General features: G+C 48.5%; 19 non-coding genes across 19 annotated transcripts; all 19 read right to left on the bottom strand.

The window, feature by feature from the left end:
- Positions 1-3,099: 3,099 nt before the first annotated feature.
- On the bottom strand, positions 3,100-3,181 carry TRNAS-UGA (transfer RNA serine (anticodon UGA)). Its single transcript has one exon. It is a non-coding gene; the product is annotated as a tRNA-Ser (tRNA).
- A 542-nt stretch (positions 3,182-3,723) lies between these two features.
- On the bottom strand, positions 3,724-3,805 carry TRNAS-CGA (transfer RNA serine (anticodon CGA)). Its single transcript has one exon. It is a non-coding gene; the product is annotated as a tRNA-Ser (tRNA).
- A 544-nt stretch (positions 3,806-4,349) lies between these two features.
- Positions 4,350-4,431, bottom strand: TRNAS-UGA (transfer RNA serine (anticodon UGA)). The gene has a single exon. It is a non-coding gene; the product is annotated as a tRNA-Ser (tRNA).
- Positions 4,432-5,596: 1,165 nt separating this feature from the next.
- Positions 5,597-5,678, bottom strand: TRNAS-CGA (transfer RNA serine (anticodon CGA)). Its single transcript has one exon. It is a non-coding gene; the product is annotated as a tRNA-Ser (tRNA).
- Positions 5,679-6,826: 1,148 nt separating this feature from the next.
- TRNAS-UGA (transfer RNA serine (anticodon UGA)) lies at positions 6,827-6,911 on the bottom strand. The gene has a single exon. It is a non-coding gene; the product is annotated as a tRNA-Ser (tRNA).
- A 542-nt stretch (positions 6,912-7,453) lies between these two features.
- Positions 7,454-7,535, bottom strand: TRNAL-CAA (transfer RNA leucine (anticodon CAA)). The gene has a single exon. It is a non-coding gene; the product is annotated as a tRNA-Leu (tRNA).
- Positions 7,536-10,596: 3,061 nt separating this feature from the next.
- Positions 10,597-10,677, bottom strand: TRNAS-CGA (transfer RNA serine (anticodon CGA)). Its single transcript has one exon. It is a non-coding gene; the product is annotated as a tRNA-Ser (tRNA).
- Positions 10,678-11,205: 528 nt separating this feature from the next.
- On the bottom strand, positions 11,206-11,287 carry TRNAS-UGA (transfer RNA serine (anticodon UGA)). Its single transcript has one exon. It is a non-coding gene; the product is annotated as a tRNA-Ser (tRNA).
- Positions 11,288-11,831: 544 nt separating this feature from the next.
- TRNAS-UGA (transfer RNA serine (anticodon UGA)) lies at positions 11,832-11,913 on the bottom strand. Its single transcript has one exon. It is a non-coding gene; the product is annotated as a tRNA-Ser (tRNA).
- Positions 11,914-12,454: 541 nt separating this feature from the next.
- On the bottom strand, positions 12,455-12,536 carry TRNAS-CGA (transfer RNA serine (anticodon CGA)). The gene has a single exon. It is a non-coding gene; the product is annotated as a tRNA-Ser (tRNA).
- A 1,392-nt stretch (positions 12,537-13,928) lies between these two features.
- TRNAS-CGA (transfer RNA serine (anticodon CGA)) lies at positions 13,929-14,010 on the bottom strand. Its single transcript has one exon. It is a non-coding gene; the product is annotated as a tRNA-Ser (tRNA).
- Positions 14,011-14,551: 541 nt separating this feature from the next.
- Positions 14,552-14,633, bottom strand: TRNAS-CGA (transfer RNA serine (anticodon CGA)). The gene has a single exon. It is a non-coding gene; the product is annotated as a tRNA-Ser (tRNA).
- Positions 14,634-15,175: 542 nt separating this feature from the next.
- Positions 15,176-15,257, bottom strand: TRNAS-CGA (transfer RNA serine (anticodon CGA)). Its single transcript has one exon. It is a non-coding gene; the product is annotated as a tRNA-Ser (tRNA).
- A 544-nt stretch (positions 15,258-15,801) lies between these two features.
- On the bottom strand, positions 15,802-15,883 carry TRNAS-UGA (transfer RNA serine (anticodon UGA)). Its single transcript has one exon. It is a non-coding gene; the product is annotated as a tRNA-Ser (tRNA).
- A 542-nt stretch (positions 15,884-16,425) lies between these two features.
- TRNAS-UGA (transfer RNA serine (anticodon UGA)) lies at positions 16,426-16,507 on the bottom strand. Its single transcript has one exon. It is a non-coding gene; the product is annotated as a tRNA-Ser (tRNA).
- A 391-nt stretch (positions 16,508-16,898) lies between these two features.
- TRNAS-UGA (transfer RNA serine (anticodon UGA)) lies at positions 16,899-16,980 on the bottom strand. The gene has a single exon. It is a non-coding gene; the product is annotated as a tRNA-Ser (tRNA).
- A 542-nt stretch (positions 16,981-17,522) lies between these two features.
- Positions 17,523-17,604, bottom strand: TRNAS-CGA (transfer RNA serine (anticodon CGA)). Its single transcript has one exon. It is a non-coding gene; the product is annotated as a tRNA-Ser (tRNA).
- A 543-nt stretch (positions 17,605-18,147) lies between these two features.
- Positions 18,148-18,229, bottom strand: TRNAS-UGA (transfer RNA serine (anticodon UGA)). The gene has a single exon. It is a non-coding gene; the product is annotated as a tRNA-Ser (tRNA).
- Positions 18,230-18,768: 539 nt separating this feature from the next.
- Positions 18,769-18,853, bottom strand: TRNAL-UAA (transfer RNA leucine (anticodon UAA)). Its single transcript has one exon. It is a non-coding gene; the product is annotated as a tRNA-Leu (tRNA).
- Positions 18,854-22,290: the final 3,437 nt, after the last annotated feature.

Raw genomic sequence — 22,290 nt, 5'->3', positions numbered from 1 at the left:
TGACGACCAAACAATTACAGACTATTTGGACACAATCGCCCTGGCCTGGTTTAACAATGGGGCCAGACAATACATGGACTTACCGTTCTCGCAGGAGGACATACGGGCAATAATAATGAGCATGCCGCCTGGTAAAGCACCAGGACCGGACGGTTTAACATCAGAATTTTACAAGGAATATGCCGATATTCTGGTACCTAAACTACACAAGGTCTTCGAGGAAGCGGTCGAATCAGAGATACTTCCGCAATCAATGCGCGAGGCACTGATCATTACCTTACTCAAGCCCGGCAAGGACCCTCTCGAGCCAGACTCTTACCGACCCCTTTCACTCATTAATGTAGACGCCAAGATCTATGCGAAACTGCTGGCAGATCGGCTTAAATATATGCTGCCGCAAATAGCTCTATCAGACCAGTCGGGGTTTGTCCTCGAGAGATCCACATCACACAACCTGAGAGTCCTGTTCGGGTTGCTCCACTACCTGGACCCCAAGTCGAAAGCTGCAGCCGCGCTACTCGATGCGACTAAGGCATTTGACTCCCTGGAGTGGAAGTTCCTTTACGCACTCTTTACCAGAATGGGTTTCAGCCCGCTGTTTGCCAGACGCATCGGCGTTCTGTATAATCGCCCGTCTGCAAGGGTGCGTGTGAACGGGCAGACTTCGGACTCTATAAAGATCACGAGAGGGACGAGGCAGGGATGCCCGCTCTCTCCCTTACTGTTTGCCATAGCCACGGAGCCGCTTGCGGCGCGTATGCGGCAACACCACACCCAGAGGAGCATTGGCTTCACGTCGCGCGGTCTGCTTATCTCCCTATATGCGGACGACGTTACAATTTACATGATGGAACCGGAGACAAATTTTGATCCGCTGATGAGGGAGGTGCTCCGATATAGCGGCCTCACCGGGATTAATATTAACTGGTCGAAGTCGGCCATGCTGCCACTAACAGATAGCACGGTGAAGTGCCACACTGAATTTTCAGATTGACTGGGCCGTGGAGGAAGTCAAGTACTTGGGCATTAGAGTGAGCCGTACCGTTCACGACATCTGGCTCTCAAATTTTGGAGTGGCAATGGACTGGCTAGAGGGCAAAGTAAAGAAGTGGAAGACGCTTCCGCTTTCGCTGACGGGTCGCATAGCTATTGCCAAAATGGTGGTGGTCCCCAAATTCCTGTATTTATTCATAAACATACCTCTGCCGTTAACAATGGCGTTCTTCAGCAGGCTCCGATCTGCGGTCATTGAATTAGTCTGGGCGGGTCGGCAACCCAGAGTGGCCTGGAACCTCCTGACTCTCCCGTTCCGGCAGGGTGGATTAGCTGCGCCAGATTTTGAGCTGTATGCGTATAGTGCGCAAGCCCAGTATCTTTACTACTGGCACCACCCGATCCCGTACCAACCTCACGTAGCCATAGAGATAGAGGTGGCGTCCCCATGCCCCATCAGGACGGCGGTGTACAAAAAATATAAGAGGCCACATGAGGACGTTGACACAGTGGAGATGGTGCGTTGGGCATGGGCGGGTATAGCCAAACGAGCGGGCGTAAGCGACATGTATGCCCCAAGTATGCCGCTGGACGGCAACCCCCTGCTGGAGCCACTCACAGACGCTACAGTGGTCCGCAGAGCAAGCGAGAGAGGTCTGAAGGTGGCCGGGGACCTGTACCCGGATGACACTTTTATAGAGATACAGGACATGACTGTCTCTACGACCCCGACGGCTTCGGAGCTCTTATTGTATTACCAACTGCGTGCTGCATGCAAGCGTAGATACCCGGTCTTCCCGGAGGCACCTCCGACACTAGCGGCATTGGAGGATGTTCTCTCGAATGCCTCCTCACACAAATTGATAACGAGGATCTACAGAGCCACACAGAACACGACACCTGTCCCACATACTGACTCGTGGATGGCCTGGGTAAGGGAGGCGGGTATACAAATATCAGAAAAACAATGGACGTTTTGTTGCACACAACTAGAACACCTATCCCCAAATTACAGGCTCAGCCTCATACACTTAAATTATCTCCACAGAACGTACCGCACACCCTTGCAACTGGTGAGGATGGGACTGACAACTGATGCATCCTGTTGGAGATGTGGAGAGAGGGAGGCCACATTTTTTCATTTGTCTTGGGTGTGTGGCCCGGTAGGCACATACTGGGAGAACGTGTTTCGCACTATAGGTCTGATGGTGAATATACCCATGGGTCCTGACCCGCTGTTAGGTCTACTGGGATTTCTGCTGCCGGTGCCGAGCGCGTCCAGAAAGCTGGTGGCGATGCTGCTCCTACTTGCCAAGCGGCAGATAGCACTTAAATGGAAACAGAAGTCCCCACCTACGATATCTGGTTGGCTAAAATCTGCGCTGTACTGCAAAGACCAGTTGTCGGCGTATTGGGAATTGATGCCACTCCGCTCTAGGCCTGCCGATATCTGGCAGCCAATGGTGGACTGGCTGGCTCACTCGGAAGGAGATGAGAGTGACTGAGGGCGGAAATGAGGAAACCTATAGAGGAGGAGTAGGGGGGGTAGGGGAAAAGGCTCCATGCAGACTACCAGGGACTGCTGGCGGCGAGGCCTGGGGACAATTACTGGAAACTGATTGGGTTGACCTGTGACAATCTCTCACGTGTGTTTCTGTTAGATGTTGTTGTATGTACATACTATATTACCTACTTGCAAAATGTACACGAATTGCTACCTTGCTATTTAAAGGATGAAACATATGCTGCCTGCCTCCGGGTTGTTGGCTAAATAGCGGTGTACGACTTAAGCATACAAATAAAGGTTTTTGAAAAATCAAAAAAAAAAGTGTACTCAGAAAGAGTCCAAAAGAATAAACAAGACACGCTTCATAAAAACAAAATTTCTCTTTTCGTGACTTGTCTATATCAGGCAGGACAGCTCCAGACTACGAACCCTTCCGAGCCACCTCCTCTCTAAAACACTTCCTGGGTGTGGAAATTGTCTCAATGTTTATATCTAGTTTGAGTTTTTGCCGTTTAACTCTGTGACTTGATGATGATTGCATAACGAGAAGTGAACATTTACTTAACTAAACCAAATGGTGTTCATGCAAAATCTCTTGACGCTGCAAGCAGGATTCGAACCTAAGCGGGGAAACCCCATTGGATTTCAAGTCCAACGCCTTAACCACTCGGCAACTACAGCTGCGTGAGTATGATATCACTGTTGTCGTATACGAGCCATGCGCTGCTCACATCAGGCCGAGACATAAAAATTAAAGTAACGGAAGGACGGCGCACGTACCAGCAGTGCCCTGTCTCCCTCACTCATTTTGCATGCTTTCATACAATTAATAAAAATAGCAACACGCATCACTCAAAGTGAGTGAGAGGGCACAGATGAGCGGTAATCAATCACTGCGCATTTCTACCCTCTTTTCCCTATATTACGGCGCTGGGACCGGGCCCTCAAGTGTACTCAGAAAGAGTCCAAAAGCCTAAACAAGACACTCTACATAAAAATAATTACTCTTTTCGTGACTCGTCAAGATCAGGCAGGACAGGGGCAGACTGCGAACCCTTCCGAACCACCTGCTCTATAAAACACTTCCTGAGTGTTGAAATTGTCTTAATGTTTACATTTAGTTTGAGTTTTTGCTGTTTAACTCTGTGACTTGATGTGGATTGCGTAACGGGAAGTGAACATTTCCTTAACAAACCAAATGGTGTTCATGCAAAATCGGACGAAGCTGCAAGCAGGATTCGAACCTGCGCAGGGAAACCCCATTGAATTTCGAGTACAATGCCTTAACCACTCGGCCATCGCAGCTCCATGAGTATGATGTCACTGTTGTCGTATATGAGCCATGCGCTGCTCACGTCAGGCCGAGACCTAAAAAATAAAGTAACATAATGACGGGGCAGGAACCAGCAGTGCCCTGTTGCCCTCACTTATTTCAAATGCTTTCATACAATTAATAAAAATAGAAACACGTATCACTCAAAGTGAGTGACAGGGCACAGATGAGCAGTAATCAATCACTGCGCATTTCTACCCTCTTTTCCCTATATTACGGCGATGGCAACGGGCCCTTAAGTGTACTCAGAAAGAGTCCAAAAGCCTAACCAAGACACGCTTCATAAAAAAATATTACTCTTTTCGTGACTTGTCTAGATCAGGCAGGACAGGTCCAGACTACGAACCCTTCGGAGCCACCTGCTCTGTAAAACACTTCCTGGGTGTAGAAATTGTCTTAATGTTTACATCTAGTTTGAGTTTTTGCCGTTTAACTCTGTGACTTGAAGAGGACTGCATAACGAGAAGTGAACATTTACTTAACTAAACCAAATGGTGTTAATGCAAAATCTCATGACGCTGCAAGCAGGATTCGAACCTACGCGGTGAAACCCCATTGGAATTCAAGTCCAACACCTTACCCACTCGGCCATCGCAGCTGCATGTGTCTGATCTCACTGTTGTCGTATACGAGCAATGCGCTGCTCACGTCAGGCCGAGACCTAAAAATTAAAGTAACGGAAGGACGGGGCATGTACCAGCAGTGCCCTGTCTCCCTCACTTATTTCGCATGCTTTCATACAATTAATAAAAATAGCAACACGCATCACTCAAAGTGAGTGAAAGGGCACAGATGAGCGGTAATCAATCACTGCACATTTCTGCCCTCTTTTCCCTGTATTACGGCGCTGGGAATGGGCCCTTAAGTGTACTCAGAAAGAGTCCAAAAGCCTAAACAAGACACGCTACATAAAAAAATTACTCTTTTCGTGACTCGTCTAGATCAGGCAGGACAGGTCCAGACTACGAACCCTTCCGAGACACCTGCTCTCTAAAACACTTCCTGGGTGTGGAAATTGTCTCAATATTTACATCTAGTTTTTGTTTTTGCCGTTTAACTCTGTGACTTGATGAGGATTGCATAACAAGAAGTGAACATTTACTTAACTAAACCAAATGGTATTCATGCAATATCTCACGATGCTGCATGCAGGATTTGAACCTGTGCAAGGAAACCCCATTGGATTTCAGGTCCAATGCCTTAACCACTCGCCCATCGCAGCTCCATGAGAATGATGTCACTGTTGTCGTATATGAGCCATGCGCTGCTCACGTCAGACCGAGACCTAAAAAATAAAGTGACGGAAGGACGGGGCATGTACCAGCAGTGCCCTGTTGCCCTCACTTATTTCGCATGCTTTGATACAATCAATAAAAATAGCAGCACGCATCACTCAAAGTGAGTGACAGGGCACAGATGAGCGGTAATCAATCACTGCACATTCCTACCCTCTTTTCCCTATATTACGGCGCTGGGAATGGGCACTTAAGAGTACTCAGAAAGAGTCCAAATGCCTAAACAAGACACGCTACATAAAAAAATTACTCTTTTTGTGACTCGTCAAGATCAGGCAGGACAGGTCCAGACTACGAACCCTTCCAAACCACCTGCTCTCTTAAACACTTCCTGAGTGTTGAAATTGTCTTAATGTTTACATTTAGTTTGAATTTTTGCTGTTTAACTCTGTGACTTGATGAGGATTGACTAACAAGAGGTGAAAACTTCCTTAACAAACCAAATGGTGTTCATGCAAAATCGTACGTCTCTGCAAGCAGGATTCGAACCTGCGCAGGGAAACCCCATTGGATTTCGAATCAAACGCCTTAACCACTCAGCCATCACAGCTCCATGAGAATGATGTCACTGTTGTCGTATATGAGCCATGCGCTGCTCACGTCATACCGAGACCTAAAAAATAAAGTAACCGAAGGAAGGGGCAGGTACCAGCAGTGCTCTGTTGCCCTCACTTATTTGCTTGCTTTCATACAATTAATAAAAATAGCAACACGTATCACTCAAAGTGAGTGACAGGGCACAGATGAGAAGTAATCAATCACTGCGCATTTCTACCCTCTTTTCCCTATATTACGGCGCTGGGACCGGGCCCTTAAATGTACTCAGAAAGAGTCCAAAAGCCTAAACAAGACACTCTACATAAAAAAAAATTACTCTTTTCGTGACTCGTCAAGATCAGGCAGGACAGGTCCAGACTACGAACCCTTCGAACCACCTGCTCTCTAAAACACTTCCTGAGTGTTGAAATTGTCTTAATGTTTACATTTAGTTTGAGTTTTTGCTGTTTAACTCGGTTACTTGATGAGGATTGTGTAACGAGAAGTGAACATTTCCTTATCAAACCAAATGGTGTTCATGCAAAATAGCACGAGGCTGCAAGCTGGATTCGGATCTGCGCAGGGAAGCCCCATTGATTTCGAGTCCAACGCCTTAACCACACGGCCATTGCAGCTCCATGTTGTCGTATACGAGCCATGCACTGCTCACTTCAGACCGAGACCTAAAAAATAGAGCAACGGAAGGACGGGGCAGGTACCAGCAGTGCCCTGTTGCCCTCACTTATTTCGCATGCTTTCATACAATTAATAAAAATAGCAACACGTATCACTCAAAGTGAGTGACAGGGCACAGATGAGTGGTAATCAATCACTGCACATTTCTAACCTCTTTTCCCTGTATTACGGTGGTGGCAACAGGCCCTTAAGTGTACTCAGAAAGAGTCCAAAAGAATAAACAAGACACGCTTCATAAAAAAGAATTACTCTTTTCGTGACTTGTCTATATCAGGCAGGACAGCTCCAGACTACGAACCTTTCCGAGCCACCTGCTCTCTAAAACACTTCCTGGGTGTGGAAATTGTCTCAATGTTTACATCTTGTTTGAGTTTTTGCCGTTTAACTCTGTGACTTGATGAGCGTTGCATAATGAGAAGTGAACATTTACTTAACTAAACCAAATGGTGTTCATGCAAAATCTCATGACCCTGCGAGCAGGATTCGAACCTACGCGGGGAAACCCCATTTGATTTCAAGTCCAAAGCCTTAACCACTCGGCCATCGCAACTGCATGAGTATGATGTCACTGTTGTCGTATACGAGCCATGCGCCGCTCACATCAGGCCGAGACCTAAAAATTAAAGTAACGGAAGGACGGGGCACGTACCAGCAGTGCCCTGTCTCCCTCACTTATTTCGCATGCTTTGATACAATTAATAAAAATAGCAACACGCATCACTCAAAGTGTGTGACAGGGCACAGATGAGCGGTAATCAATCACTGCACATTTCAACCCTCTTTTCCCTATCTTACGGCGCTGTGAATGGGCCCTTAAGAGTACTCAGAAAGAGTTCAAAAGCCTAAACAAGACACGCTACATAAAAAAAATTACTCTTTTTGGGACTCGTCAAGATCAGGCAGGACAGGTTCAGACTACGAACCCTTCCGAACCACCTGCTCTCTAAAACACTTCCTGAGTGTTGAAATTGTCTCAATGTTTACATTTAGTTTGAGTTTTTGCTGTTTAACTCTGTGACTTGATGAGGATTGACTAACGAGAAGTGAATATTTCCTTAACAAACCAAATGGTGTTCCTGCAAAATCTCACATCGCTGCAAGCAGGATTCGAACCTGCGCAGGGAATCCCCATTGGATTTTGAGTCCAACGCCTTAACCACTCGGCCATCGCAGCTCCATGCATGTAATGTCACTGTTGTCGTATATGACCCATGGGCTGCTCACGTCAGACCGAGACCTAAAAAGTAAAGTAACGGAAGGACGGGGCAAGTACCAGCAGTGCTCTGTCACCTCTTTTCCCTATATTACGGCGCTGGGACCGGGCCCTTAAGTGTACTCAGAAATTGTCCAAAAGCCTAAACAAGAGACACTACATAAAAAAATTACTCTTTTCGTGACTCGTCAAGATCAGACAGGACAGGTCCAGACTACGAACCCTTCCGAGCCACCTGCTCTCTAAAACACTTCCTGGGTGTGGAAATTGTCTCAATGTTTACATCTAGTTTTTGTTTTTGCCGTTTAACTCTGTGACTTGATGAGGATTGCATAACGAGAAGTGAACATTTACTTAACTAAACCAAATGGTGTTCATGCAAAATAGCACAACGCTGCCCCGGAAGCTTGTTTCCTTCCCAGTGTAAGAATTGGCTTTTGTAGTTTGGTTTGCCCTGTTCCCATCATGCACTGGGACAGGAACAGACTAATTTGCATAGAGCCAGGTTCTGAAACTGGGATGGTGCAATGAGCTAAAAAACGGTGTTGGATCTAGCCCTGATCTTTTGACTGGGTGAGAGTATTCTGCTTAATTCAGAGACTCTGTCCCTCACCACCCCTTGTTGTAAATATTTTTGTCCACCCTAAGCGTGGAAGGGTATACTCAGACATGAGTCCCTTGCTCATTGCACCATCAGGATTCAAGCAAGCCGGGCTGAAGACGGCTGTAATGCCAGAAACCGGTCCCCGGAAGCTTGTTTCCTTCCCAGTGTAAGAATTGGCTTTTGTAGTTTGGTTTGCCCTGTTCCCATCATGCACTGGGACAGGAACAGACTAATTTGCATACAGCCAGGTTCTGAAACTGGGATGGTGCAATGAGCTAAAAAACGGTGTTGGATCTAGCCCTGATCTTTTGACTGGGTGAGAGTATTCTGCTTAATTCAGAGACTCTGTCCCTCACCACCCCTTGTTGTAAATATTTTTGTCCACCCTAAGCGTGGAAGGGTATACTCAGACATGAGTCCCTTGCTCATTGCACCATCAGGATTCAAGCAAGCCGGGCCGAAGACGGCTGTAATGCCAGAAACCGGTCCCCGGAAGCTTGTTTCCTTCCCAGTGTAAGAATTGGCTTTTGTAGTTTGGTTTGCCCTGTTCCCATCATGCACTGGGACAGGAACAGACTAATTTGCATACAGCCAGGTTCTGAAACTGGGATGGTGCAATGAGCTAAAAAACGGTGTTGGATCTAGCCCTGATCTTTTGACTGGGTGAGAGTATTCTGCTTAATTCAGAGACTCTGTCCCTCATCACCCCTTGTTGTAAATATTTTTGTCCACCCTAAGCGTGGAAGGGTATACTCAGACATGAGTCCCTTGCTCATTGCACCATCAGGATTCAAGCAAGCCGAGCCGAAGAAGGCTGTAATGCCAGAAACCGGTCCCCGGAAGCTTGTTTCCTTCCCAGTGTAAGAATTGGCTTTTGTAGTTTGGTTTGCCCTGTTCCCATCATGCACTGGGACAGGAACAGACTAATTTGCATACAGCCAGGTTCTGAAACTGGGATGGTGCAATGAGCTAAAAAACGGTGTTGGATCTAGCCCTGATCTTTTGACTGGGTGAGAGTATTCTGCTTAATTCAGAGACTCTGTCCCTCACCACCCCTTGTTGTTTGTTTATTTACTTTATTTATTATTTTGTTGTAAATATTTTTGTCCACCTTAAGCGTGGAAGGGTATACTCAGACATGAGTCCCTTGCTCATTGCACCATCAGGATTCAAGCAAGCCGGGCCGAAGACGGCTGTAATGCCAGAAACCGGTCCCCGGAAGCTTGTTTCCTTCCCAGTGTAAGAATTGGCTTTTGTAGTTTGGTTTGCCCTGTTCCCATCATGCACTGGGACAGGAACAGACTAATTTGCATACAGCCAGGTTCTGAAACTGGGATGGTGCAATGAGCTAAAAAACGGTGTTGGATCTAGCCCTGATCTTTTGACTGGGTGAGAGTATTCTGCTTAATTCAGAGACTCTGTCCCTCACCACCCCTTGTTGTAAATATTTTTGTCCACCCTAAGCGTGGAAGGGTATACTCAGACATGAGTCCCTTGCTCATTGCACCATCAGGATTCAAGCAAGCCGGGCCGAAGACGGCTGTAATGCCAGAAACCGGTCCCCGGAAGCTTGTTTCCTTCCCAGTGTAAGAATTGGCTTTTGTAGTTTGGTTTGCCCTGTTCCCATCATGCACTGGGACAGGAACAGACTAATTTGCATACAGCCAGGTTCTGAAACTGGGATGGTGCAATGAGCTAAAAAACGGTGTTGGATCTAGCCCTGATCTTTTGACTGGGTAAGAGTATTCTGCTTAATTCAGAGACTCTGTCCCTCACCACCCCTTGTTGTAAATACAACGCTGCCAACAGCATTCGAAACTGTGCAGGGAAACCCCATTGGATTTCGGGTCTAAAACCTTAACCACTCGGCCATCGCAGCTCCATGGGTATGATGTCACTGTTGTCGTATATGAGCCATGCGCTGCTCACGTCAGGCCGAGACCTAAAAAATAAAGTAACAGAAGGACGAGCAGGTACCAGCAGTGCCCTATTGCCCTCACTTATTTTGCATGCTTTTTAATTAATAAAATTAGCATCACGTGTCACTCAAAGTGAGTGGCAAGGCACAGTAGAGCGGTAATCAATCACTATGCATTTCTACCCTCTTTTCCCTATATTACGGCGGTGGCAACGGGCCCTTAAGTGTACTCAGAAAGAGTCCAAAAGCCTAAACATGACACTCTTCATAAAAAAAATTACTCTTTTCGTGACTTGTCTAGATCAGGCAGGACAGGTCCAGACTACGAACCCTTCCTAGCCACCTGCTCTCTAAAACACTTCGTGAGTGTAGAAATTGTCTCAATGTTTACATCTAGTTTGAGTTTTTGCCGTTTAACTCTGTGACTTGATGAGGATTGCGGAACGAGTAGTAAACATTTCCTTAACTAAACCAAATGGTGTTCATGAAAAATCTCATGACGCTGCAAGCAGGATTCGGACCTGCGCAGGGAAACCCCATTGATTTCGAGTCCAACACCTTAACCACTCGGCCATCGCAGCTCCATGTTGTCGGATACGAGCCATGCACTGCTCACGTCAGACCGAGACCTAAAAAATAAAGCAACGGAAGGACAGGGCAGGTACCAGCAGTGCCCTGTTGCCCTCACTTATTTTGCATGCTTTCATACAATTAATAAAAATAGCAACACGTATCAAGCAAAGTGAGTGACAGGGCACAGATGAGCGGTAATCAATCACTGCACATTTCTACTCTCTTTTCCCTATATTACGGTGGTGGCAACGGGCCCTTAAGTGTACTCAGAAAGAGTCCAAAAGAATAAACAAGACACGCTTCACAAAAAAAAATTACTCTTTTCGTGAGTTGTCTATATCAGGCAGGACAGCTCCAGACTATGAACCCTTCCGAGCCACCTGCTCTCTAAAACACTTCCTGAGTGTTGAAATTGTCTTAATGTTTACATTTAGTTTGAGTTTTTGCTGTTTAACTCTGTGACTTGATGAGGATTGCGTAACGAGAAGTGAACATTTCCTTAACAAACCAAATGGTGTTCATGCAAAATCGGACGACGCTGCAAGCAGGATTCGAACCTGCGCAGGGAAACCCCATTGAATTTCAAGTACAACGCCATAACCACTCGGCCATCGCAGCACCATGAGCATGAAGTCACTGTTGTCGTATATGAGCCATGCGCTGCTCACGTCAGGCTGAGACCTAAAACATAAAGTAACATAAGGACGGGGCAGGAAAAAGCAGTGCCCTGTTGCCCGAACTTATTTCACATGCTTTCATACAATTAATAAAAATAGCAACACGTATCACTCAAAGTGAGTGACAGGGCACAGATGAGCAGTAATCAATCACTGCGCATTTCTACCCTCTTTTCCCTATATTACGGCGATGGCAACGGGCCCTTAAGTGTACTCAGAAAGAGTCCAAAAGCCTAACCAAGACACGCTTCATAAAAAAATATTACTCTTTTCGTGACTTGTCTAGATCAGGCAGGACAGGTCCAGACTACGAACCCTTCCGAGCCACCTGCTCTGTAAAACACTTCCTGGGTGTAGAAATTGTCTCAATGTTTACATCTAGTTTGAGTTTTTGCCGTTTAACTCTGTGACTTGAAGAGGACTGCATAACGAGAAGTGAACATTTACTTAACTAAACCAAAAGGTATTCATGCAATATCACGTGATGCTGCAAGCAGGATTCGAACCTGCGCAGGGAAACCCCATTGGATTTCAGGTCCCACGCCTTAACCACTCGGCCGTCGCAGCTCCATGAGAATGATGTCACTGTTGTCGTATACGAGCCATGAGCTGCTCAAGTCAGACCGAGACCTAAAAAATAAAGCAACGGAAGGACGGGGCAGGTACCAGCAGTGCCCTGTTGCCCTCACCTATTTCGCATGCTTTGATACAATTAATAAAAATAGCAACACGCATCACTCAAAGTGAGTGACAGGGCACAGATGAGCGATAATCAATCACTGCACATTCCTACCCTCTTTTCCCTATATTACGGCGCTGGGAATGGGCACTTAAGAGTACTCAGAAAGAGTCCAAATGCCTAAACAAGACACGCTACATAAAAAAATTACTCTTTTTGTGACTCGTCAAGATCAGGCAGGACAGGTCCAGACTACGAACCCTTCCAAACCACCTGCTCTCTTAAACACTTCCTGAGTGTTGAAATTGTCTTAATGTTTACATTTAGTTTGAATTTTTGCTGTTTAACTCTGTGACTTGATGAGGATTGACTAACAAGAAGTGAAAATTTCCTTAACAAACCAAATGGTGTTCATGCAAAATCATACGTCGCTGCAAGCACGATTCGAACCTGCGCAGGGAAACCCCATTGGATTTCGATTCCAACGCCTTAACCACTCAGCCATCACAGCTCCATGAGCCCGTATGGGTGGAAGATCGTTCCGTTTTCTTGCAGCCAAGAATTGGAACTTACTGCCGACTGAACTACGCCTGGAACCCTCTGAGTCCAAATTCCGCAGAGCCCTCAAAACACACCTGTTTCGCCAAGCACTGCCCTAGTTCCTCTTCCCTCACTCTCCCTTCCTTACTAAGCAATTTCAGCGCAGGGACACGCCGGTGAGTGTAACTAAGCGCTTTATAAAATTCCAAAATAATAATAATAATGATGTCACTGTTGTCGTATATGAGCCAAGCGCTGCTGACGTCATACCGAGACCTAAAAAATAAAGTAACCGAAGGAAGGAGCAGGTACCAGCAGTGCTCTGTTGCCCTCACTTATTTCGCTTGCTTTCATACAATTAATAAAAATAGCAACACGTATCACTCAAAGTGAGTGACAGGGCACAGATGAGCAGTAATCAATCACTGCGCATTTCTACCCTCTTTTCCCTATATTACGGCGCTGGGACCGGGCCCTTAAGTGTACTCAGAAAGAGTCCAAAAGCCTAAACAAGACACTCTACATACAAAAAAAATTACTCTTTTCGTGACTCGTCAAGATCAGGCAGGACAGGTCCAGACTACGAACCCTTCGAACCACCTGCTCTCTAAAACACTTCCTGAGTGTTGAAATTGTCTTAATGTTTACATTTAGTTTGAGTTTTTGCTGTTTAACTCGGTTACTTGATGAGGATTGCGTAACGAGAAGTGAACATTTCCTTATCAAACCAAATGGTGTTCATGCAAAATCGCATGAGGCTGCAAGCAGGATTCGGACCTGCGCAGGGAAACCCCATTGATTTCGAGTCCAACGCCAAAACCACACGGCCATTGCAGCTCCATGTTGTCGTATACGAGCCATGCACTGCTCACGTCAGACCGAGACCTAAAAAATAGAGCAATGGAAGGACGGGGCAGGTACCAGCAGTGCCCTGTTGCCCTCACTTATTTCGCATGCTTTCATACAATTAATAAAAATAGCAACACGTATCACTCAAAGTGAGTGACAGGGCACAGATGAGCGGTAATCAATCACTGCACATACCTACCCTCTTTTCCCTATATTACGGCGCTGGGAATGGGCACTTAAGAGTACTCAGAAAGAGTCCAAATGCCTAAACAAGACACGCTATATAAAAAAATTACTCTTTTTGTGACTCGTCAAGATCAGGCAGGACAGGTCCAGACTACGAACCCTTCCAAACCACCTGCTCTCTTAAACACTTCCTGAGTGTTGACATTGTCTTAATGTTTACATTTAGTTTGAATTTTTGCTGTTTAACTCTGTGATTTGATGAGGATTGACTAACGAGAAGTGAAAATTTCCTTAACAAACCAAATGGTGTTCATGCAAAATCGTACGTCGCTGCAAGCAGGATTTGAACCTGCGCAGGGAAACCCCATCGGATTTCGAGTCCAACGCCTTAACCAGTCGGCCATCGCAGCTCCATGAGTATGATGTCACTGTTGTCGTATATGAGCCATGCGCTGCTCACGTCAGACCGCGACCTAAAAAATAAAGTAACCGAAGGAAGGGGCAGGTACCAGCAGTGCTCTGTTGCCCTCACTTATTTCGCTTGCTTTCATACAATTAATAAAAATAGCAACACGTATCACTCAAAGTGAGTGACAAGGCACAGATGAGCAGTAATAAATCACTGCGCATTTCTACCCTCTTTTCCCTATATTACGACGCTGGGACCGGGCCCTTAAGTGTACTCAGAAAGAGTCCAAAAGCCTAAACAAGACACTCTACATAAAAAAAATGACTCTTTTCGTGACTCGTCAAGATCAAGCAGGACAGGTCCAGACTACGAACCCTTCGAACCACCTGCTCTCTAAAACACTTCCTGAGTGTTGAAATTGTCTTAATGTTTACATTTAGTTTGAGTTTTTGCTGTTTAATTCTGTGACTTGATGAGGATTGCGTAACGAGAAGTGAACATTTCCTTAACAAACCAAATGGTGTTCATGCAAAATCGCCCGATGCTGCAAGCAAGATGCGAACCTGCGCAGGGAAACCCCATTGAATTTCGAGTCCAACGCCTTAACCACTCGGCCATCGCAGCTCCATGAGTATGATGTCACTGTTGTCGTATATGAGCCATGCGCTGCTCACGTCAGGCCGAGACCTAAAAAATAAAGTAACAAAAGGACGGGGCAGGAACCAGCAGTGCCCTGTTGCCCTCACTTATTTCACATGCTTTCATACAATTAATAAAAATAGCAACACGTATCACTCAAAGTGAGTGACAGGGCACAGATGAGCAGTAATCAATCACTGCGCATTTCTACCTTCTTTTCCCTATATTACGGCGCTGGGACCGGGCCCTTAAGTGTACTCAGAAAGAGTCCAAAAGCCTAAACAAGACACTCTACATAAACAAAAATTACTCTTTTCGTGACTCGTCAAGATCAGGCAGGACAGGTCCAGACTATGAACCCTTCGAGCCACCTGCTCTCTAAAACACTTCCTGAGTGTTGAAATTGTCTTAATGTTTACATTTAGTTTGAGTTTTTGCTGTTTAACTCTGTGACTTGATGAGGATTGTGTGACGAGAAGTGAACATTTCCTGAACAAACCAAATGGTGTTAATGCAAAATCGCCCGATGCCGCAAGCAGGATTCAAACCTGTGCAGGGCAACCCCATTGAATTTCGAGTCCAACGCCTTAACCACTCGGCCATCGCAGCTCCATGATCACGATGTTACTGTTGTCGTATATGAGCCATGCGCTGCTCACGTCAGGCCGAGGCCTAAAAAATAAAGTAACATAAGGACGGGGCAGGAACCAGAAGTGCCCTGTTGCCCTCACTTATTTCACATGCTTTCATACAATTAATAAAAATAGCAAAACGTATCACTCAAAGTGAGTGACAGGGCACAGATGAGTGATAATCAATCACTGCACATTTCTACCCTCTTTTCCCTGTATTACGGTGGTGGCAACAGGCCCTTAAGTGTACTCAGAAAGAGTCCAAAAGAATAAACAAGACACGCTTCATAAAAAAGAATTACTCTTTTCGTGACTTGTCTATATCAGGCAGGACCGCTCCAGACTACGAACCCTTCCGAGCCACCTGCTCTCTAAAACACTTCCTGGGTGTGGAAATTGTCTCAATGTTTACATCTAGTTTGAGTTTTTGCCGTTTAACTCTGTGACTTGATGAGGATTGCATAACGAGAAGTGAACATTTACTTAACTAAACCAAATGGTGTTCATGCAAAATCTCATGACGCTGCGAGAAGGATTCGAAACTACGCAAGGAAACCCTATTTGATTTCAAGTCCAACGCCTTAACCACTCGGCCATCGCAACTGCATGAGTACGATGTCACTGTTGTCGTATACGAGCCATGCGCTGCTCACATCAGGCCGAGACCTAAAAATTTAAAGAAACGGAAGGACGGGGCACGTACCAGCAGTGCCCTGTCTCCCTCACTTATTTTGCATGCTTTGATACAGTTAATAAAAATAGCAACACGCATCACTCAAAGTGTGTGACAGGGCACAGATGAGTGGTAATCAATCACTGCACATTTCAACCCTCTTTTCCCTATCTTACGGCGCTGTGAATGGGCCCTTAAGAGTACTCAGAAAGAGTTCAAAAGCCTAAACAAGACACGCTACATAAAAAAATTACTCTTTTTGGGACTCGTCAAGATCAGGCAGGACAGGTTCAGACTACGAAGCCTTCTGCACCACCTGCTCTCTAAAACACTTCCTGAGTGTTGAAATTGTCTTAATGTTTACATTTAGTTTGAGTTTTTGCTGTTTAACTCTGTGACTTTATGAGGATTGCGTAGCGAGAAGTGAACATTTCCTTAACAAACCAAATGGTGTTCATGTAAAATCGCACGATGCTGCAAGCAGGATTTGAAACTGCGCAGGGAAACCCCAATGGATTTCAGGTCCAACGCCTTAACCACTCAGCCATCGCAGCTTCATGAGTATGATGTCACTCTTGTCATATACGAGCCATGCGCTGCTCAAGTCAGACCGAGACCTAAAAAATAAAGCAACGGAAGGACGGGGCAGGTACCAGCAGTGCCCTGTTGCCCTCACTTATTTCGCATGCTTTGATACAATTCATAAAAATAGCAACACGCATCACTCAAAGTGAGTGACAGGGCACTGATGAGCGGTAATCAATCACTGCACATTTTACCCTGAACCACCTGCTCTCTAAAACACTTCCTGAGTGTTGAAATTGTCTCAATGTTTACATTTAGTTTGAGGTTTTTTTGTTTAACTCTGTGACTTGATACGGATTGCCTAACGAGAAGTGAACTTTTCCTTAACAAACCAAATGGTGTTCCTGCAAAATCGCACGTCGCTGCAAGCAGGATTCGAACCTGCGCAGGGAAACCCCATCGGATTTCAAGTCCAATGCCTTAACCACTCGGCCATCGCAGCTCCATGCGTGTAATGTCACTGTTGTCGTATATGACCCATGCGCTGCTCACGTCAGACCGAGACCTAAAAAGTAAAGTAACGGAAGGACGGGGCAGGTACCAGCAGTGCTCAGTTGCCCTCACTCATTTTGCATGCTTTTATTCAATTAATAAAATTAGCAACACGCATCACTCAAAGTGAGTGACAGGGCACAGATGAGCGGTAATCAATCACTGTGCATTTCTACCCTCTTTTCCCTATATTACGGCGCTGGGACCGGGCCCTCAAGTGTACTCAGAAAGAGTCCAAAAGCCTAAACAAGACACTCTACATAAAAATAATTACTCTTTTCGTGACTCGTCAAGATCAGGCAGGACAGGTCCAGACTACGAACCCTTCCGAACCACCTGCTCTATAAAACACTTCCTGAGTGTTGAAATTGTCTTAATGTTTACATTTAGTTTGAGTTTTTGCTGTTTAACTCTGTGACTTGATGAGGATTGCGTAACGAGAAGTGAACATTTCCTCAACAAACCAAATGGTGTTCATGCAAAATCGGACGACATTGCAAGCAGGATTCGAACCTTCGCAGGGAAACCCCATTGAATTTCGAGTTCAACGCCTTAACCACTCGGCCATCACAGCTCCATGAATAGGATGTCACTGTTGTCGTATATGAGCCATGCGCTGCTCACGTCAGGCCGAGACCTAAAAAATAAAGTAACATAAGGACGGGGCAGGAACCAGCAGTGCCCTGTTGCCCTCACTTATTTCACATGCTTTCATACAATTAATAAAAATAGCAACACGTATCACTCAAAGTGAGTGACAGGGCACAGATGAGCAGTAATCAATCACTGCGCATTTCTACCCTCTTTTCCCTATATTACGGCGGTTGCAACGGGCCCTTAAGTGTACTCAGAAAGAGTCCAAAAGCCTAACCAAGACACGCTTCATGAAAAAATATTACTCTTTTCGTGACTTGTCTAGATCAGGCAAAAAGGTCCAGACTACGAACCCTTCCGAGCCACCTGCTCTGTAAAACACTTCCTGGGTGTAGAAATTGTCTCAATGTTTACATCTATTTTGAGTTTTTGCCGTTTAACTCTGTGACTTGATGAGGATTGCATAACGAGAAATGAACTTTTACTTAACTAAACCAAATGGTGTTCATGCAAAATCTCATGACGCTGCGAGCTGGATTCGAACCTACGCGAGGAAACCCCATTTGATTTCAAGTCCAACACCTTAACCACTCGGCCATCGCAACTGCATGAGTTTGATGTCACTGTTGTCGTATACGAGCCATGCGCTGCTCACATCAGGCCGAGACCTAAAAATTAAAGTAACGGAAGGACGGGGCACGTACCAGCAGTGCCCTGTCTCCCTCACTTATTTTGCATGCTTTGATACAATTAATAAAAATAGCAACACGCATCACTCAAAGTGTGTGACAGGGCACAGATGAGCGGTAATCAATCACTGCACATTTCAACCCTCTTTTCCCTATCTTACGGCGCTGTGAATGGGCCCTTAAGAGTACTCAGAAAGAGTTCAAAAGCCTAAACAAGACACTCTACATAAAAATAATTACTCTTTTCGTGAATTGTCTAGATCAGGCAAACAGGTCCAGACTACGAACCCTTCCGAGCCACCTGCTCTGTAAAACACTTCCTGGGTGTAGAAATTGTCTCAATGTTTACATCTAGTTTGAGTTTTTGCCGTTTAACTCTGTGACTTGAAGAGGACTGCATAACGAGAAGTAAACATTTACTTAACAAAACCAAATGGTGCTAATGCAAAATCTAATGACCCTGCAAGCAGGATTCGAACCTACGCGGAGAAACCCCATTGGATTTTAAGTCCAACACCTTACCCACTCGGCCATCGCAGCTACATGTGTATGATGTCACTGTTGTCGTATATGAGCCATGCGCTGCTCACGTCAGGCCGAGACCTAAAAAATAAAGTAACGGAAGGACGGGGCAGGTACCAGCAGTGCCCTGTTGCCCTCACTTATTTCGCATGCTTTGATACAATTAATAAAAATAGCAACACGCATCACTCAAAGTGAGTGACAGGGCACAGATGAGCGGTAATCAATCACTGCACATTCCTACCCTCTTTTCCCTATATTACGGCGCTGGGAATGGGCACTTAAGAGTACTCAGAAAGAGTCCAAATGCCTAAACAAGACACGCTACATAAAAAAATTACTCTTTTTGTGACTCGTCAAGATCAGGCAGGACAGGTCCAGACTACGAACCCTTCCAAACCACCTGCTCTCTTAAACATTTCCTGAGTGTTGAAATTGTCTTAATGTTTACATTTAGGGCTCGATTCCGATCCGTGTCGTAAGGTTAGGAGTCCGTACGAATATGTTGGGACGGCATGGCAGAGTGCCCGGGATGGGCTCCATGGCTCTTGGGCAGTCGTCCCCCGGGCGCCCGGGGCTCCATCCAGGCTGACGGTATGGCAGAGTGCCCGGGTCGGGCTCCATGGTTTTCACCGTGGTCCTCCCCTGGGTGTCAGGGGGCTCCTGGCCGACGGCATGGAAAAGTACCCAGGACGGGCTCCATGCGTCCCGGGCATTCGTCCCCCGGGCGTCCGGGGCTCCATCCAGGCCGACGGCATGGCAGAGTGCCCGGGTCGGGCTCCATGGTTTCCAGGGTGGTCCTCCCCAGGGTGTCGGGGCGCTCCAGGCCGAAGGCATGGAAAAGTGCCCAGGACGGGCTCCATGGGTCCCGGGCATTCGTCCCCCGGGCGTCCGGGGCTCCATCCAGGCTGACGGTATGGCAGAGTGCCCGGGTCGGGCTCCATGGCTTTCACGGTGGTCCTCCCCTGGGTGTCTGGGGGCTCCAGGCCGAAGGCATGGATAAGTGCCCAGGACGGGCTCCATGCGTCCCGGGCACGGGCACGGGGACGGGGACGGGGACAGGGTCGGGAGAGTCCAGGCGGCTTCACTTCCGTGTCCAGCCATCTGATCGCCCAGATTCCCTCGGCCATCTGGTCGCCCGGATCCCCTCGGGCATCTGGTCGCCCGCAACGCTTTCCTATGGGGCGACCAGATGGCCGAACTTCCCTGGAAGTCCCGATGAGGTGCCATTCGCCGCCCGGATCCCAGCGAGGGCTCCAGGAGGTCGGGTACATTCGCGCCTTGGGTCCCCTCTGTCACCTCGCGTGCACAGATTACAAGAAAAGGGGGTAATTTTCCTCCGGATTACTAGGGAGAAGGGTACGCCCGGACACCCCTCCGAGGCTGGTGGTTCTCTGCCATGGGGACCAGATGGGATATGCCTGGGCAACACCTCCCTAGGCCACCCGGGGCTTCCTTCCTCCAGGCCAACTGCATGTCAAATTGCCCAGGACGGGCTCCATGGCTCCTGGGCAGTCGTCCCCCGGGCGTCCGGGGCTCCATCCAGGCTGACGGCATGGAAAAGTGCCCAGGACGGGCTCCATGCGTCCCGGGCATTCGTCCCCTGGGCGTCCGGGGCTCCATCTAGGCTGACGGTATGGCAGAGTGCCCGGGTCGGGCTCCATGGTTTTCACGGTGGTCCTCCCCTGGGTGTCTGGGGGCTCCAGGCCGAAGGCATGGAAAAGTGCCCAGGACGGGCTCCATGGGTCCCGGGCATTCGTCCCCCGGGCGTCCGGGGCTCCATCCAGGCTGACGGTATGGCAGAGTGCCCGGGTCGGGCTCCATGGTTTTCACGGTGGTCCTCCCCTGGGTGTCTGGGGGCTCCAGGCCAAAGGCATGGAAAAGTGCCCAGGACGGGCTCCATACGTCCCGGGCATTCGTCCCCCGGGCGTCCGGGGCTCCATCCAGGCTGACGGTATGGCAGAGTGCCCGGGTCGGGCTCCATGGCTTTCACGGTGGTCCTCCCCTGGGTGTCTGGGGGCTCCAGGCCGAAGGCATGGATAAGTGCCCAGGACGGGCTCCATGCGTCCCGGGCACGGGCACGGGGACGGGGACGGGGACAGGGTCGGGAGAGTCCAGGCGGCTTCACTTCCGTGTCCAGCCATCTGATCGCCCAGATTCCCTCGGCCATCTGGTCGCCCGGATCCCCTCGGGCATCTGGTCGCCCGCAACGCTTTCCTATGGGGCGACCAGATGGCCGAACTTCCCTGGAAGTCCCGATGAGGTGCCATTCGCCGCCCGGATCCTAGCGAGGGCTCCAGGAGGTCGGGTACATTCGCGCCTTGGGTCCCCTCTGTCACCTCGCGTGCACAGATTACAAGAAAAGGGGGTAATTTTCCTCCGGATTACTAGGGAGAAGGGTACGCCCGGACACCCCTCCGTGGCTGGTGGTTCTCTGCCATGGGGACCAGATGGGATATGACTGGGCAACACCTCCTTAGGCCACCCGGGGCTTCCTTCCTCCAGGCCAACTGCATGTCAAATTGCCCAGGACGGGCTCCATGGCTCCTGGGCAGTCGCCCCCCGGGCGTCCGGGGCTCCATCCAGGCTGACGGCATGGAAAAGTGCCCAGGACAGGCTCCATGCGTCCCGGGCATTCATCCCCCGGGCTTCCGGGGCTCCATCCAGGCTGACGGCATGACAGAGTGCCCGGGTCGGGCTCCATGGGTCCCGGGCAGCCCTCCCCCGGGCGTCCGGGGCTCCCACCGCCAGGCCGTCGGCATGTCAAAGTGCCCAGGACGGGCTCCATGAGTCCGGGACAGTCCTCCCCCGGGCGTCCGGGACACCCATCTCCAGGAGGCCAACAGCATTGGCAAAGTACCCAGGACGGGCTCCATGGGTCCCGGGCAGACCTCCCTCGGGCGTCCGGGGCACCCATCTCCATGAGGCCAACGGCATTGGCAAAGTGCCCAGGACGGGCTCCATGGGTCCCTGGTAGACCTCCCCCGGGCGTCTGGGGCACCCATCTCCATGAGGCCAACGGCATTGGCAAAGTACCCGGGAAGGGCTCCACGGGTCCCGGGCAGGCCTCCCCCGGGCGTCCAGGGCACCCACCTCCAGGCCGACGGCATGTAAAAGTGCCCAGGACGGGCTCCATGGGTCCCGGGCAGCCCACCCCCGGGCATCTGGGGCACCCATCTCCAGGAGGCCAACGGCGTTGCAAAGTACCCGGGAAGGGCTCCACGGGTACCGGGCAGTCCTCCCCTGGGCGTCCGGGGGCTCCCTTCTCCAGGCCGACGGCATGGTTCAATGCCCAGGACGGGACGTCAAGTGGCCAGGACGGGCTCCATGCGTCCCGGGCATTCGTCCCGGGACGGGGACGGGGTGGGGAAGAGTCCAGGCGGCTTCACCTCCATGCCCGGCCATCTGATCGCACAGATTCCCTCGGCCATCTGGTCGCCCGGATCCCCTCGGGC

Source organism: Lissotriton helveticus, chromosome 11 (assembly GCF_964261635.1).
Source record: "Lissotriton helveticus chromosome 11, aLisHel1.1, whole genome shotgun sequence".
Classification (NCBI taxonomy): domain Eukaryota; kingdom Metazoa; phylum Chordata; class Amphibia; order Caudata; family Salamandridae; genus Lissotriton; species Lissotriton helveticus.
This window is presented reverse-complemented; position numbering and strand designations above follow the sequence as displayed.